General features: G+C 38.7%; 1 protein-coding gene across 1 annotated transcript in view; it reads left to right on the forward strand.

The window, feature by feature from the left end:
• Positions 1 to 15,899, forward strand: part of LOC139452262 (alpha-2C adrenergic receptor-like) — a 122,193-nt gene that overhangs the window by 54,826 nt on the left and 51,468 nt on the right. The window contains exon 2 of the mRNA XM_071233661.1: positions 9,272 to 9,409. The gene's annotated coding sequence lies outside the window, so the exon portion shown is untranslated. The remainder of the gene's footprint in view (positions 1 to 9,271; positions 9,410 to 15,899) is intronic.

Genomic DNA, 15,899 nt, shown 5'->3' on the forward strand with positions numbered 1-15,899 from the left:
TACTTAGATCCATCGTATCATTGTCTTCTTGCACATGTAAATGTAAATACTTTCCCAACAAAAGATATAATTTTCCAAGGAAGACAAGAGCAAGAAATATAGAAGGGTTTCGCCATAGTCTTGTCTATTCAGCATCCTTCTATAGTAAGTAAAATGGGTTCAATATAAACATATCTACGAATATACTCTATTGGCTATTGGAGTATTCAATAATTCAAACCTGTGGATAAAAACATAATCACGGTTGGGCATTTTTCGAAAACAAACATCTATGGACACAAAACAGTCAATTGGAACACAAAACAATGAATATTTATTTTGAAGACATGGAAGGATCAATCATTGACTGATTGCGTAGTTAGTGAGCGGTATACACTGACATTTTGCAACGTATTGGATGTCGGTGTTATACGCCAGTTGAAACAATAACCTTGGATGCGTTTGACTTGCCAATTTTGATATTATTCATGTCGTTATCGTATCTTATCCAATCATAAGAGGATAATGTGTTTTTAAATACACCCTGTGTATGCTTTGAACAGGCATTTTTCCATGATGGATACAAATCGGCTTGATTTTGGATTCGTATAAATCAATGCGTGTTAGTTATGTTTATTATCATACATTAGTGAGTGAGTCACAGTCTTATTGCCAAGGTTCATATTTAAAATACAGGCATAATTTAAATGTCAGCGTCATAGATCAAAGTTCAAATCACACCCTTGAGACGAGAATAACAAGAATAATTTCCTCTCAGGCAATGAATGCTGTTTGTCGTTACAGTCTGAAACGCCAGGAGGCCTGAAAATAGTCAAATCTAGCTGAACCATATCAGACAGTAACCCGATACCAATCGATTTTTACGTCAGTTCATTTAAAAACTATTTTTCATATGAGACTTACATAGCATTATATGTCCTCTACTCCAGATAATTGCTCATTAAGCTTCCGCTGTATGATAAATACCAGATATTGCCAGGATGCCATTGTGATCACTTGTAATTGCAAGTTAATGTCTGTCTGTGTCAACATCTGCCACTTATGCCAGTATTTACCAATCTATGAAATCTTTTGCCCAAATTATTTGAGTCAGTATATGTAATTATTGCCAGTCTGACATTTTATACATTTAATACAGTGATCATGACATAGAAGGAAAAATGTTCCCTCACGAACCATGTTGTTCTGAAACATTAAAAAATCTAAGGTGTCATTGAATACTAACAGAGGTTTGAGAAACGCTTTAATCGAACCTTAGTTAATGATGCTCTTGTTTAAGAATGCCCTCCAGGAATATATTGACGAAAAGAACGAGACATCCCCCCCCCCCCCTTCACGTCTTGTCTGGGCGTCTAATAGCATAGTGCACATTAGTCCAAGATCTGTCTGTTATAGACAGTTTCGCAAGTAACCACTCAAAGCACAAAGAACAGATTTAATTTGTCTTAAGTCGGTCCTGTGGTCGCTTGATATTGTCATATTGGTTTAGACTACTTTACGGATTCAGACACTATTGATAATTCTTCTTGTATAATAGATAGATTGTCTTTTTGTACATGTATTTTCATATCTTCTCCATCAATGAAAAACGCAGTTTAATGTGAATAAACCTGCAGTTTGAAAATGAATCATACTCTTGAACGTCATTACAGAACGGTTGAATATACATCGGATAGAACAGATTCAATTTAAAACACAGTGTTACAAAGACACTGATATGGAAAAGCTGTTACGAAAACGATCACAATATCACAACAGATGAAATACAGACAGAGACCAAGGAACCCTTAATGGCAATATTTTTACGAAACTATTTCAATTTCGCAATATTTCACTCAAGAATATCACTTTCCAACAAGCGCTGACACTCGCCACTCGGCATCCTTTGAACACTAGAACTCTCCGTATTATAAGCCAGGATCGTTCTTGCTTTCACCAGAAGAACTGTCATCGCCTGTCAAAACGTCTCACTGGAATGGGAAGCTTACACTTCCAGCATGAAGCAGTGTAGATCTACTTCTCATGTTTTAACTCGAACTGAAACCCCATTTACGTCTTGGGATTGCTGCCTATGAAGGATGATATTCCAAGCCTTTGAAGGACCCGTGCAAGCTGCAGTGGAATCGCTCGGTAGGCATTTTAGAGACGGAAATCGATCATTTTTGCATTTGGCTTAAATGTGGTCAAAACCTGCAGAAATACTGATTTCTATCCTATTTCCTGGAGGCTAAGGGGCTTCATAAGAAGGAAAATGATATTTTTGAGATGCTTCGTTTATTCCCGAGAATCCATTAGTTCTCTGTGAGACATATAAAATCGCTTTATTCAAGTAAGTGTTTTTCTGTAATTTGACAGTATCACATTACAGAATTTCCAAAAAGACTCATAAATGTTATATCATCCGGAAGATACGTCAGGTGATCAACTATTTTCTGCAGGAAACGTGAAATCACGCACCACGATAAGTAAGGCAGCAGGGTAAAAGCAGATAGGTAATTGCTTTTTTTATGTATATATCTTTTCGAGGTTCTGATCATGTTCTCCATAGAACGTAACAAACGTCAGAAAAATGATATATGTTGCAAGAGAAACGACTTTTGTGCATCAACTGACATTAGATTCACGCAATACTGGAAACATTACTCCAAAAAATATCCCCAGGCTGATGGAAGCCTGGATATCCTCTTGCTAGAAACAGTGATAACTAGGACACAACTATCGAGTCTTTGACATGTTGATCCTTCATAAACTGAACGTATAACACCTAAAGATTTTAAATACAATCGAGATGCTAAATGGTAGTATCGAAGACACGTGTAGTCACTTGTTAAATTTTTTTGTAAAAGTCAGAAAATAACCAGCTTCCATTACCCACCGAAACAGATTCCACTGGGCGTAAAGTGCGAAACATCTGTTTAAATAATAAAAAAATGGATCACTGAAAGTCAGTTATGACTGTAAGTGTTGGCGAAAAGGGTAAGCATGTCTGACCTACCAGTCGCACCCGCCACTCACACAATCTGCTTCAAAAGTGTGTATTTGTTGTCTGACGTCGTATAGCGGTACTCTTGCCGTTTGAAGGCGGCCTGTAAACAAACCTGACAATTAAGTGAGTGATAGCCCCATAATCCAAAAAACACGATAGCACATTTACTGATTTTGTTGAAAGTAAAAATGACATGACAATTTTGAATTACATCTGCTGTGTGCACATGCAGAGATTCTGCTTCTTATAAGTGAAGAAAAACGTTCAAGAGATACGCTCGTTTAGTAGAACGGTAGGGGGCAGCTTAAATGACTCGGCCCAAACATTTCTTTTGTAGCTGACGCATAAATACTACTGAGCTTGTAATGAAACTCGGGGACTTAAGTTGAAAGTCATCGTTCACCAGTAGATTCTTCTACATCAAACATGTTTGTAAATTACATGTATGTGTATCATAGGTTCTGCGTGACATTCCTTGAAGCCCTCAAAGATGAACCTACAATAGTCACCTATTTATTTCATATTGACTAACTGCACAGCTTTATACTAAATATATAACTAGGTTAAATGTATGACCGACACTTCCTTGTCAAAATGTATATTACCTTAATGGCTTCCAACAGTTACAAGGCCGTTGTCACACACCGGCACATATTGGTGCCCTTAGAGACGCCTTGAGTGTATACAGACTTAACCTGGCTCTGGAGTAAGGTTTATTGGGTTACCATGGGTCACTTTGAATTATTACCGACACTGACATCTTAAAAGGAATGGAATGCTTTATCAAGATAATTAGTTCTGTAAAAATGTATTTGATCCAATAGTCTCACAATAGCCATTGAAGGAAAATATGATACTTGGCATAACAAAGAGAGTAATAACGGTTGGTCATTTTCAAAGATCAGCAGTCCTCTGAGATGCTTCTAGTCAAGGCAACGGTAACCTGAAAGAGAATGTAACAAAATGTTGCACAAACATGATCTTTAAACAAACATATACACACCACGAGAACAGTAAGCAGGAATATGTGCGAATCAACCCTTTGCATGGACTCATGTCGTCACGGAGACCTTTGGCTGTGTTTAAATTGGGCACTAGGTCACACACGCTATGGGGATTACAGCGTCCAGCTCTCACGAGATGACCACATAAATAGATAATTCTGTGCAGACCTGAAGATTACTTTGTCAAGACACTATAACACATATGACACTTGTATCCCTTCTTAAGGGATAATTACTAAGTTGATGTGCTGCATTAGACGTTTATGATATCTGGCTGAAGTACATCAACTTGTGACCAGCCCTGCTCCACTTCTTGACTTCTATCCAATTACGTGTCCCTTAATACGCTATGTTGCATTGTTGGCGCACTAGTGCATTACAGTCAGTTGTTATCTTGTTATGCTTGCCTACGATGGGGTTTTACTAACCCAGTCATCTCCTCTGGTATCACTGATCACTTGTAACGAACCACAACCTTGGTTGTTCGGACCCTATATTGTCCTTCCGTAAGCACATGTTTATCTTTTGCTTCCTTGTTCTTGTATCCCTTGGCGACGTTCTTGTTATTGTCTATCCTCAGATAAATGTCTGGTTAATATCTGACAACTTTTCTCTTGCTGGGATCCTTTTGGCGTCGTCTGCTTATTTCTGGATTTAAGCGGAAGCACTGTGTCACCATGGTACACATGCGCAAATGGTGTTTCAGGAGGCATCAGCATTCGATCGGACCACTATTTTCAGTACAAGCGCCAATTCACGATTTGTAACTAAAGTGGTCATTTTTACCGCGTTAGGCGAGAAGAGAATAAACACTGAGAGACGAAAGTGTTCATATGTGAATTACACATTCAACAAATTGCTGTTTGCATTGGTTTTACGTTGCATTTGCGAGCAATCGCACTTGGTCCCGCCACAACACTAACAGATCTATCAGCGTTTGGTTAAGCTCAGATTTCACCGTCGACGTAGTAAATAGCCCAAAGTGATCGAGGGAGCGGGGTTGGTATTGAGCAGTCTTTGTAGAAAATGATGACGGACTCACGTGCAGCTCATGGCGTGGTCAGGGCGAACGTGCAATTCTCGGGTTTGCATAGATCTACTGAGGGTCGCGATGAAAATATTATTAGATTTTATGAATGAATCGAGTCCTCATTACTTGCAAACCAGCAGCAGAGGTCTCTGCTGTAGTACTCAGTATGGCGAAGGCAACATAACATAAAGTGTATTGGAAGGACATGTTCTTTGTCCCAATTGCTAATGCTATTCCCGGCAACCCCTGCTGTGTGGTGACTGAAAACGGCATATTGACTTATTATTGTGTAATATTTCATCGATGATCGAATGTCAGCTTGATGGTGAAAGAATTACAAATTCTGATTTTAAAATATGTAGGATTCTTAGAATGATGGAGGGTTTTGTTGTATGATCTCTGCCTTCTACATGCCAATGCAGTCTTTGCTTAAGCACAGCTTTCTTGCAACCAAGAACATGATTTGCATTGAATTTGTTTACGCATGGTTCATGGAAAGGCCTAAACATCGAATTTAAATCATGTTCAAATTTGGGTTAATGAATGAAACAGACCATGCGGACGTTGGAGTAGCTGACCATCCTTTTTTTGTGACACTCTGCAAACCAGACTACATAAATATCCAGTAGTGTTGCAGCAGCTAAAGATGTATTCTTCAAAATCATAATAGACATGGCGCTCAATCCTTGTTTTCCAATAACAATCCAAATGATTTCGTTTATGTTCTTTACTGATGGGGAACAAGGCTTGCGGTGATGTTTTCGATCAACTGACGAGTTTTGATTTGCCCTCTACGTTTCGGTAAACAGCTCAGCTCGAGTCTGGCTTTCAGGGATCAATGGCCGGTTTTGTTCGAGGAAGGCTGCCTAGAAAGAGAACCATTTCGGGGAGAGTCGCTCATACAAAACACTCCTCCATGCTTTACTTTGAAGTCTCGAAAAAACCAGACCATTTCCATAGAGCCAGTATATGTTTGTGGTGCATCGCTAAAATCCAGACGATATGTACATTAAGACATCTAAACCCCATGCCTTGTCATGCAGGATTCCATAGCACTGCTCATGGAACGGCGAACGCTTTAATCCATATCGCTGTTGAAATGTCCTGAGCTGACTTCAGAAGAACCAGTGTTATTACCACTAAAAGGAAAATTATATGAAATTATAAAAGATTATATAATATCACTGTCATATCAGTAAGCCATCTGATTGCTATCAAGACACCAAACCCAAGCGTGACACTCTAGGGAGATTTGACTATTTCTGACATCCTTTTACTTGACAACAAAACACATTGATCAAAGCAGGTAGATTCAACGCTTTCAGCTTCAAGTCTTTGCAATGACAATGCTCAAAGAAAATGGTTTTATCCCAAAGAAAAATATAGTTAGTTACGCCCCACCGTGTACAATACCCAATGAAAAGGTAATGCGAGCATTGACAATTACGAAAGTATGACAATATATCAGACAGAGATATATTTTATTTTCGTCTCACCTCTGAACGTAATACACATTCATAAAAAAGGAGTTGATACATAAGCAGTAATACATCGCCATCATTCTAAGTTATGAGCAACAAAACTAAATGATATACTGGTATACAGATAAAACTACTCCGCCATATAGCAAATGCTTTCTGTATTGTAATCAGATTTTGGCAAATAAATTTACCTCATGTTTGAAAAGGACACACAACTTGACAGGTTTACAAGGTTGGACATTGTAGCCGTTATAGTCGTAAAAAAGGTAAATGTAAGGTAATGGTGTAATGGACATTGAAATATCAATATCAATATAATCATTGAAGTTAAAGCACCTCACACTGGTCAGTACTGTGTACTGTGGAATTGCGATCCCCACGTTCATTGAGACGTCATTCCACTTCACCTCGTGTAACATAGAATGCACGTAATGCCCGTATGAAATACATTACCATCGAATAACAATTTCTTGTTGGTGGCATTCTCAGCCACCATCAAACATGAGTGTATACTTTCTTTTGCCCGGCATTTTGTTTTATTTCGAAACCCCAACATACCCACAGTCACATTGTCACGACAACATAATATGCCCACACTGTACTTGGATTTTACTAGACAATGTAGGCAATGTGCTGTCCAGCAATACGTTGGCATCTGACAAGAACCGGTTTGAATGCCCCTTCAGCACCCAGCCTCCGTGTCTGCCGACAAAGTTCACCAGACTATCAAAAGTATGCATGTGATGTTGCTTGTGAACTTCATACATACCAAGACATTGCAAAAGCTCTCCTATTATCATGCAATGAGTCACTGATGAGTGGTACATTGGCGGAAAATCGGTTGATGCGCAATTTCAGCACTCTCAGGGCGGAATTAATGAAAGTGGTCGGCTGGTGTTCCTCAAGCAGCCTCTGACGGACAAGACAAGGAAAATACCTGCTGTAGAAGATTTATTGATATTAATTGGCGTGTTTGTGTTCGGGTCCCAAAGTTCAGCGTGTTCATAGCTTCTATTTTCTGATGTGCAATTTACATATGTATAGATTGCCTGTGAGATCTTGATAACATTCGTAATGGTTTTGTCGCTGAATTAATTATCTTGCAGAGGAAATGCTTGTAAAAGACTAATTGATTTATACTTCGAAATCTTAAAGTTGCATGTGAATATTTAAAACGGCAGATGAATATATTAAAAAGACGGTATAAAATATTTGGTTTTTAAGAGTCGAAAGTCTGCATACACAGCTCACTCAATCATTTCTAATGCAAATTGTGTGAGTGGTTGTGCTACCGTTAGGGCAGGGCGTACTTACCTTTTTCGCGAACACCTGGTGTCATCACTGATTTTCAGTGATCTATTCATATAATAATTTTCACCGCTATTTTGCCTTTCATCTCAATTGAATATGTTCCGGTGGATATTGAAGACTGTTATTTTATACTTTTCATATTTAACTGTCCTTTCTGAGGTGCACTTAGGTTCTAGAAATCGACATTGCCTAATCCGTTTTACCAGCTGTCTTTAATACTTGGCTTCGTGGTAAACGGGTGTGTTCGTCACGCTGACGCAGGTTAGATTCCAAGAGTAGGTAACTAACCGAAGCCTGTCAGTGTACGTCTCCATGATCGTGATGGCATACTAATTATTGGCATAAGTTGTATTTTGTTGCATTGCTCCATTGTATAAAACAATGTAACTAAAACAGAAAAACCCATAAACGTACGTACATGTTTCTAGGGCTGATAGAAGCAAGAGCCATCATTGAACGTAGAGTGTCAGTTAATACTGACTTAGATTTCTTTAATCATCATTGGGAAAGAAATCATTTGGTTTTAGAGCTCTCGATGTCAGTTGGATACTTTTCGTACTTTTAGAGCTTTCTTAACGCTTGTTAACGTTGAAAGCCTTGGCTGGGGAAAGTTGTGACGAACAAGGCTGAATCGTGATTTTCTCGATGATGGCGTTATGTTGCTAAGACAACCGACGTACGGTAATCAATGTCAAGTTCTATTTACAAACCAAAAATATTCTGGACAGTTTTTACAAACTTCGTAATCCTTTATGTCAGACGGTTGAAGGCCCTCAAGGAGAAGGATGAAGGTTTTTCGTGACATTGTTACCGAAACTGGTTCAATGCTTAGTTCACCAGCATCGCATGTGTGAAGCGTTTCCAGAATGGGAGAATTCGTTTGAGTGATGTTGTTGTAATTCGGAACTACCCTCGTTTTAGTACCATTGAGAAAATGAATATACAAGGGCGTCGGCTGACTTTTGACATTCGGCTCATTCATTATCTACAGCGGCACCGTTCCTCTGACATATTCTATGAAAATAGAATGAACGCTTTTTTCATTGATATGAATTAGAGTAAAAGGGAGTATGCTAGATGTCCTACTTTCCTTTTTTCGCATCCATCATTTATCGATTTCTTATCGACTTGATTTGAAACAATTAGAGTATTCTTTTCGGACCGACTATTTTGCGTGTAACGGGGTCAGTTGTGCGTGGCGCAAGTCAATTTGCAGGTCAGAGTTCGAGCTGAGAAGACTGACCTTTTAGACCTGCATATTAAATAGATCGAAGGGATCCACGAAGTGTGATCAAAGTATTTGTGATGCTTCTCTGATTCCTAACGCTTTCATTTCCCATTTCACCAAAGTCTGAATGATCTTACTGCAAATTTGATTTATTCTTTTCTGCTGCCTCACAACCAAGAGAGATTGTGGTACATGCATTATTTAACCGGTGCTGTGTTTGTGCATTTTCAGGTCTTGTACATAAAGGAGGTGACCCCTTTCTCCAACTCGCCCGAGAAACACCAGAAACCAAGTCAATTAGGACAGAAGATCGTTCCCTTTGATCAACCGGACTTTGTTATTTGAGGAAATATTGGATTTTCAGGGACCGTGAGTACAATTCTGCTTTTTATCAAATTATGAAACTGAATTTGCTGGGTACTTTTACTTTAATTTGAGAGTCTGCTCCTTGTGGGCACGTGTCATGTTTAGAAAGGGCATTGGCAGACGCTTAATTAGGTACTTAGATGTAGCAGAGACTTTGACAGGTCTCGTATTTTAATTGAACTCATCGCATTCTGAGCCTCCTAGCAACAAATCTTTTAACGAACGAAAATCAAATTTCGTGTGCTTGCTGCTCAATGAACACGATGAGATTGTTGAATAAGGTGGAGAAAGGATTATCAGAAAACTTGTGGATTGATTTCAATACGACATTGCAAAGTCGAATCAGTGAAAGGAGATAGAATCTTATGAGGAATAAATCCCCAAAGTAATTTCTTTACCTTGAGAAAAATGTTTATCGATGGGAATTGCCTTTTGCAGTAATGATCTTATACCAATTTCATTGAGGCGGACAATACTGTTGTAAAAGAGAGGAAAATGTGTGCATAACTATCAGACTACTTTAATCGTTGTTAGAGACTCTATTCTAATGTTTCCTTTGATTAAGCCTTCCCTGCCTTTGTGGCTTGTATTGCATACTTCATCAGCGAATCATCACTGTCGATGAAGTGCCCTAGCCAATAAATAACACTCATATTTTTATCAGGTTATCAAAGAGACTCATTTATCTGGATCAAGTGTTCTTTAAACTTCCAAATACCAGAAATTGTTGATACAAAAATCAAAATGATTAAGAATGGTAATTTTCGCCGCTATTATGCCTTTTGCGGCTGATGGAATCTTGTTGCGGCGGATAAAATTTTGATTATTCATTGAAAGGATAATCAAATCATATTAAAAATTCCATTTTTATACAGAATTCGATTTCATATTGTACAGTGTGGCTATACAAACGACAACTACAGTGGCAAGCATAGCAGTTCGAATTAGACAGTGGTCCGCATTTGTGAGGTTATATCAAATCTGAATAAATAACAAATGAAGACAAAGTTGAAAGAAATATTATGATTTATGAAAGTAGGGATCGTAAATGTGGTTCGTTATTGACAGAAATCGGGATTGGTCAGTGTTTGGTTTTGACAGATTCCCATATAGCTGATAATGACGTCACGTACCTTCGTCAACAGGACGTATTGCAGTGTTCACTGGAATGTTCCTTCTGCTTAAAATAGTCCGGATGGAATTTTATATATCACTGTCTCAGACACGATTCCACCCCTTCGGAAAAGTTTAAAAGTTCAGATCCCAGCTCATACAAATTGTGCCATGTTTATCCCTGCTTCTTGCACCATTGTATCTGAAGTAAATAATTTACATGTCTGATTACTCATGAGATTGTGATCGACCAAAGCAGCATGTTGACAATAAAAAATACCAGGGTAAAACATTGAGTCCTACAATGAATATTGAAATTGCCCATTGGCAAAAAGTTAAATATTCCAGCGCAAGCTGTTGTTAAGTCAACCATTCTGCTGGTCAGAATCACGTCTCCAACGAAAAATGCTGTCTCTTCGAGCGAAAGAGCTCCAAAGATGCCTTCCATCATGCCCGTGTTATAAAGACTGTCGTTATCGGCAAATCATTAGAATTATCACCTGGAAGACGGCATGAGAGCGAAAAGAAGATTACCACATTCTCAATTATTGCAACAGCAATTACTCTGCCATCGTAGTAATTTGTAATTTCACGGATGTGTTAGGATATCGGTCTTAATCTTTGTCCTGTTGACGCTGTGTCTTACAACGTCTGCAATCTTTTCGTCCCTTAAAAAAAAGATCGTGAGTGATATATGTAATCGAGTGTGTAAACTATTATTTGATTGTTCCCGAAAACCGCCCGGGGTAGGGCAGGGCTTAATGCCATTAATTTGGTTATATTTCTGGGATAAATCAAATCTAGTCGCTTGGGTTGCTTCCCGTCAATGGTGCAATGTTTGCAAGGCTGAACAATCTAATGACAGACAATGTCACAAATATAGCACCAATCCTCTTATGCATCCTATAATGTTTGAGAAGAAATTAGAGCCGAAGTTAATCAAATTTTGGACACTCTTTTCAAAGGTTAATCTAACTTATGTTATCATTAATGTTGGTGTCTCCTCTTGGACACTCGACTGAGTCCTCAATAGGTCTTTGTTCGTGTCTCGTTAGTTTCCGTCTCATCTAAAGGTACAGGTCTTCTGGATTAGAAAATATTCCAGTTTAACCATTTAAACTTCAGTGCCGATTTATAAAGACCATCTTAGATTTGAGAAATAAAATAGTGTCAATAGTTCATGGATTCTCCACGTTTAACGGAGCGAAAAATGAATTTGTACTTCAGCTGTATTTGCAGATATTAACGATTGTGATGCTGATTGGATGTGATGTGTCCCAATTATGCGTCCAATCCCAAGTGTCAATGCTTATTGAGCAGTTATGATCAGTGGAGCGTTATAACCCAATAACAAGTCGGGATCACACGTACATGCTACATAATGGCAACCAAGCTACATGCGAAGTGAGATAATTAATGTAAATCAGTTTAAAAAGTCACCATGACCTGATTCAAAAGGCATGGGTTGCAATTCCAACGCATTAACGGTTTTATGGGATTACATATAAGGGAGGCAATGATCAAGACACGCAGGCTCGTTTGACTGGAGAGTATGGCTCTGGCCATGTACTTTACTGAATTCGTAGTCAACGAAGGTACTTAAAACGGGTGGGGCTGTACTCTACGGTTTAAAACCCAGTTCCTGTCTAGACTATATACTTTGTGCCCTGTGTGAAACATACATCGTGTAATTATGGATTCAGCAGCTGCTAGATTGGTATGTATCTTAAAATTTGAACAACCAGACAAAGAAAATTATGTTGGTGAAACTTCAATAAAAATTCCTATGGTTGCTAATTGTCCCGAATCTAGACACCTTTAAAGAATTGTACGTGTCATTAGAGATTCAAGTAATGTAACAGGAACGTTAATATATCAGACATAAGGCTTTATTACCATTATATCGCCTATTTACTGGTACGTTCTTTGTCTTGTGAATATAGGAACAAGAAACTCGATTCTGGCATTTCATGTTATTTGTGACGTTCCTTGTGATATGATCATCATCTACAGTGTAGGATTCCATTTGTAAATATTCTGCGGTAGACGGCAAGACATGCATTCTTTGTTATCACAAGATTGTATACCTCTTTCATAACATTACAAGCAGAGTCGATTGTACTATTTCGATTCTGTCATTAGCATGTGTCTCTGAATCACTGTTAGCGATGATACAAGATGTTCGCGAAAACGTTAGCGTATCCTGCCCCACCGGTGGCACCCGTCACAAACCCATGCAAAGGCAAAGCAATTTATCAACTGAAAAATACATGGCACAAGTTTAAATAGGGAATTGCTGTCACTGATGCGTCATACTTGGAAATGATCTCCACATGTCTAAAACTGTTTGAAAGCTTCACCCAGGCATTGAACCATACCCACTCTTCAGTGTTTTTGTCAGCAAAATAGGTTGACAGAGGAGCGCGCATGAAATAAAACGAGATCAATCAGTAGATTTAGAAAACACTTAATGTAGACTCTATGTGGTCACAAACATTTGCTTACATGCAGATTATTGATGTAATCCACAAAACCGATGGCGGTAATCCAAGCTCTACCACGTCTTGATACAATGTACCAGCTTGCACCTGACACAACGGTGTTAAATATTGTATTGACATGCGTGCGCGGGAGCAATTGGATAAATGTTCCTATGGATCTGGATATAAGGAAGTAGGTTACAGAGGTGGGTCTCTCATTCGATATTCACACATAATCGATGTCATGATTACTCCACCCTGCAATGTTAACGTGAGAGACACCTGTGAAACAAAGAATCGAAGGTGAACCATTTGGATTTAGCCATTGCAAATATGTTATACAACGTCTTTTAGAATATACCACTTCTTCCACACAAACAACGTATTCTGGTACATGTATATACAACGTCTTCATGTTTATACAACGTCTTTTAGAATATACCACTACTTCCACACAAACAACGTATTCTGGTACATGTATATACAACGTCTTCTTACGTATACATGCATGTACAACGTATTCTTATATTTCTACAATGTGCTCTAGTATATATACAATGTCTTATAAAAACAACGTTTTCTTATATGTACAAGGTATTTTAGTCTATACGTCTTCTTATACATACGTCTTATGATATACTGAACAACAAACGTTCCTGTGACACTGAATAAGCTTTAATGCAGAGTTATGTTTTTTACCAAATCTGAAACAATTTCACAGATAAAAGACTCCTGTAAGAGTTCAAATGGTTTAATTTGCCATACTGACTTCAGAAAATGCGTGATTTCATTAAAATAAAAAAAAACATGAACATGCCAAAATGTCAATTTACAAATCCATAGCGTGTGTCCACTTCTGGTTGCGATGCAAGCAACACAACTTCGTCTCATGGAATGGACCAGGCGCCGCACAAAGTCCTGTGGGAAATCTGTCAATATCTGCTGGAGCATGTTTCAAAGTTCCTGGAGTGTCTGTGGAACACATGGTTGACGTCGAAGGCGCCGATCCATCTCATCCAACATGTGCTCGATTGGTGAGAGATCAGGGGAGCAAGCCGGTCAGGTGATGACATTCACGTTGTTTTGTTGAAGAGATTCCTGAACAAGTCGAGCAATATGAGGCCGGTCGTTGTCATGTTGCAAGTTAATGCCTGGGCCATGACGACGCAAAAACGGTAGAAAAACAGGGCCGATGATCTCGTCGCGGTATCGCTGTCCATTGAGATTTACCTCTACCACTATCAAACGGGTCTTCTGTCTTGCTGTAATCCCACCCCATACCATAACGCTGCCGCCCCCGAACCTATCTTCTTCCATGACACAATGATTGACACAACGTTCACCTCGACGTCGGTACACTCGAATCCGTCCATCGCTGTGGCTGAGGTGAAAAAGAGACTCATCAGTGAATAGAACTTGTCCCCACTGCGTGGCCGCCCAGCGTAGACGCTGTCTGCACCACTGTAGACGTGCTTGACGATGGTTTCCTGTCAAAATGGGACGTCTAGCGGGTCTTCTGGCGACAATCCCTGCACATCTGAGGCGACGACGTACGGTTTGTGAAAATATTCGTCGAAGGCCAGGGATGCTTCTTGCAGGTGTGTTGTTCGAAACCAGTTGTTTTGTCCATTATTAGTTACGGGTGTCCTGCCACTCCGAGGATGGTCTCTGACTGCATTCGTCTGTTGCCAACGTTGCCATAAACACCAAATGGTGTTTCTGTAGACGTTAAATTGTCTTGCAACATCACGTTGACTTGATCCTGCTTAAAGCATACCAATGGCTCGCAGACGCTCATTTTCGGACAGGCGTGGCATTTCGTAATGTTGAATAATTGCGTAATTTTGTTGTTTTTCAGAGTGGTTGTTGTCAGTACGATGCTAAACAATGCATATGGAATCCCGTTAACGCACATGTTTTTATACCAATTCTTGGGTAGTGAAATGCATGGGGCTTGCATAAAAGTCAATTTTTGCATGGAATGCATGCTTTTCTGTAGCAGTTGCGTTTTTGTGACTTGATTCCATACATGTACTACAATACTGAAAACCAAACTTTACTTATTTGAAAAATACGCTAAAATATTTGTGTCAGGAACTTTTGTTGTTGAGTATATATACATCTTCGAAAATACAAAGTATTCTTATAGCTATAGAACGTATTCTGGTATATATACGTTCTCTTATATATTCGTCTTATAATATATACATCTTCGAAAATACAAGGTATTGTTATATTTATACAACGTATTCAAGTATATATACAATGTCTTATATGTACAACGTTTTCTTTTCTGTACAAGGCGTACTAGTATATACGTGTTCTTTTATATACGTCTTATAATATATACATCACCGAAAAAAGAGGTATTCTTATACAGTAAACTACGTTTATAACGAACACGCTTATAACGAACTGTGATAGATAACGAACTGCACTTTTGGTCCCGGCCATTTGCTGTATTTATGCTGTATGTATGCCTATAACGAACTACGATTATAACGAACTAAACTTAGTGGTCCCTTTGGTCCACTGTATAGACAACGTCTTCTAGTATATACAACAGAATTGAATTCAGCAGTGGTATATCACCTGTTAAATATGCAATAACCTTTCAGAGAATATATCATAGATTGTCTAAATGCCCAGAGCTTCATGTAGTGACAGTTGACTCGCCCGTCTTACATGTTCTATCATACTTAGCCTTTGGTTAATGATTTGTTGATTATGCATTCTGACAGTCGATCATAAAAAAATGTCAGATTATTTAAATTATTATCCCGATGTGCAGAGATGATGTTTTTCGGGTAATCATTATGTTTACACGTTGAAACAGGATATTAAAAGATGATGAAGGCTGACATTTTACATTATTCTCGTCTTCAATCATATAGCCTCTG

This window comes from Haliotis cracherodii, unplaced genomic scaffold, assembly GCF_022045235.1.
Source record: "Haliotis cracherodii isolate W230 unplaced genomic scaffold, xgHalCrac1.p SCAF_9, whole genome shotgun sequence".
Classification (NCBI taxonomy): Eukaryota; Metazoa; Mollusca; class Gastropoda; order Lepetellida; family Haliotidae; genus Haliotis; species Haliotis cracherodii.